Source organism: Schistocerca nitens, chromosome 3 (genome assembly GCF_023898315.1).
Source record: "Schistocerca nitens isolate TAMUIC-IGC-003100 chromosome 3, iqSchNite1.1, whole genome shotgun sequence".
Lineage (NCBI taxonomy): Eukaryota > Metazoa > Arthropoda > Insecta > Orthoptera > Acrididae > Schistocerca > Schistocerca nitens.
In genome coordinates this window covers 465408361-465411085 of record NC_064616.1, presented here as the reverse complement: position 1 = coordinate 465411085, position 2725 = coordinate 465408361, and the positions used below count along the sequence as shown (strand labels likewise).

Below are 2725 nucleotides of genomic sequence, written 5' to 3'. Positions count from 1 at the left end.
ACACTCCCCTGCGGCACACCTGAAATCACTCTTACTTCGGAAGACTTCTCTCCTTTGAGAATGACATGCTGCGTTCTGTTATCTAGGAACTCTTCAATCCAATCACACAATTGGTCTGATAGTCCATATGCTCTTACTTTGTTCGTTAACCGACTGTGGGGAACTGTGTCGAACGCCTTGCGGAAGTCAAGAAACACGGCATCTACCTGTGAACCCGTGTCTATGGCCCTCTGAGTCTCGTGGGTGCATAGCGCGAGCTGGGTTTCACACGACCGTCTTTTTCGAAACCCATGCTGATTCCTACAGAGTAGATTTCTAGTCTCCAGAAAAGTCATTATACTCGAACATAATACGTGTTCCAAAATTCTACAACTGATCGACGTTAGAGATATAGGTCTATAGTTCTGCACATCTGTTCGACGTCCCTTCTTGAAAACGGGGATGATCTGTGCCCTTTTCCAATCCTTTGGAACGCTACGCTCTTCTAGAGACCTACGATACACTGCTGCATGAAGGGGGGCAATTTCCTTCGCGTACTCTGTGTAAAATCGAACTGGTATCCCATCACGTCCAGCGGCCTTTCCTCTTTTGAGCGATTTTAATTGTTTCTCTACCCCTCTGTCGCCTATTTCGATATCTACCATTTTGTCATCTGTGCGACAATCTAGAGAAGGAACTACAGTGCAGTCTACCTTTGTGAAACAGCTTTGGAAAAAGACATTTAGTATTTCGGCCTTTAGTCTGTCATCCTCTGTTTCAGTACCATTTTGGTCACATAGTGTCTGGACATTTTGTTTTGATCCACCTACCGCTTTGATATAAGACCAAAATTTCTTAGGATTTTCTGCCAAGTCAGTACATAGAACTTTACTTTCGAATTCATTGAACGCGTCTCGCATAGCCCTCCTCACACTACATTTCGCTTCGCGTAATTTTTGTTTGTCTGCAAGGCTTTGCCTATGTTTATGTTTGCTGTGAAGTTCCCTTTGCTTCCGCAGCAGTTTTCTAACTCGGTTGTTGAACCACGGTGGCTCTTTTCCATCTCTTACGATCTTGCTTGGCACATACTCATCTAACGGATATTGTACGATGGTTTTGAGCTTTGTCCACTGATCCTCAACACTATCTGTACTTGAGACAGAACTTATGTGTTGAGCCGTCAGGTACTCTGTAATCAGCTTTTTGTCACTTTTGCTAAACAGAAAAATCTTCCTACCTTTTTTAATATATCTATTTACGGCTGAAATCATCGATGCAGTAACCGCTTTCTGATCGCTGATTCCCTGTCCTGCGTTAACTGTTTCAAATAGTTCGGGTCTGTTTGTCACCAGAAGGTCTAATATGTTATCGCCACTAGTCGGTTCTCTGTTTAACAGCTCAAGGTGGTTTTCAGATAAAGCACTTAAAAAAATTTCGCTGGATTCTTTGTCCCTGCCACCCGCTATGAACGTTTGAGTCTCCCAGTCTATATCCGTCAAATTAAAATCTCCACTCAGAACTATAACATGGTGGGGAAATCAACTCGAAATATTTTCCAAATTATCCTTCAAGTGCACAGCCACAACAGCTGCTGAGCCAGGGGGCCTATAGAGACATCCAATTACCATGTCTGCGCCTGCTTTGACCGTCACCTTCAACCAAATTATTTCACATTTCAGATCTCCGTCAATTTCCTTCGATACTATTGCACTTCTTATCGCTATAAACAGCCCCCCCCCCTTTCACTGTCCAGCCTGTCTCTGCGGTATACATTCCAATCTGCGTTTAGGATATCATTACTGTTTACGTCTGGTTTCAGCCAACTTTGACCGAGCGAGGTGGCGCAGTGGTTAGCGCACTGGACTCGCATTCGGGAGGACGACGGTTCAATCCCGTCTCCGGCCATCCTGATTTAGGTTTTCCGTGATTTCCCTAAATTGTTTCAGGCAAATGCCGGGATGGTTCCTTTGAAAGGGCACGGCCGATTTCCTTCCCAATCCTTCCCTAACCCGAGCTTGCGCTCCGTCTCTAATGACCTCGTTGTCGACGGGACGTTAAACACTAACCACCCCCCCCCCCCCCAGCCAACTTTGAAAGGTCTCTGTTGGATTCCTTTCATGTTAATTTCTTAAATCTGTTGTCATTTACGGCATAAATTCCTCGTCTAAATTTACTGTGGTGTTTCTGACAATCTGGGAGGAGACTGAGCAGGGAAACGTGTTACTTTACGCATAAACAAGAATGATGTGTCCTACTACTACACTTAAAACCACAGTTTATATGCAATTCATGTCACACAGTCTCATACGGAACCTACATCCGCTTTCTTTTATATACTGTATATGATAAGATACTGTCATCCCCCTTCCCTTCTGTGTGAAATAATGAATGAGCATATGTATTTCTAGTTGCATGCTTGATGGTAGCAGACAAGCCTGTCTGCTAGAGAACAGTAGGACCAACGTCGGAACAGGTAGCTACGCTTTCTAGAAGCAAAGAGGTTTCTATTCTTAGTATGGTCCTGTCCGTCCCTTGTCATGTTGGTATAGGGAACTGCCTCTCTGTTCACTTCCGTTTATATTTGTGAAGCACGCTCGCTAGGAGCCCAGCAGGTCAGTCTGTCCGTGGCGAGCGTCTGAAGTGGTAAGATCTCCGGCTAAGCGCGTGTCTGCTAAGTCCGTAGAACAATGGATTTCTTAAGTTCAGCCTAACTGAAAATTTAATCACCTTTATTTCAGGTTTAGCT

At 44.4% G+C, this 2725-nt stretch overlaps 1 non-coding gene across 1 annotated transcript; it reads left to right on the top strand.

The window, feature by feature from the left end:
* The first annotated feature begins 1811 nt into the window (after positions 1-1811).
* Positions 1812-1884, top strand: Trnaa-cgc (transfer RNA alanine (anticodon CGC)). Its single transcript has one exon. It is a non-coding gene; the product is annotated as a tRNA-Ala (tRNA).
* The last annotated feature ends 841 nt before the right edge of the window (positions 1885-2725 follow it).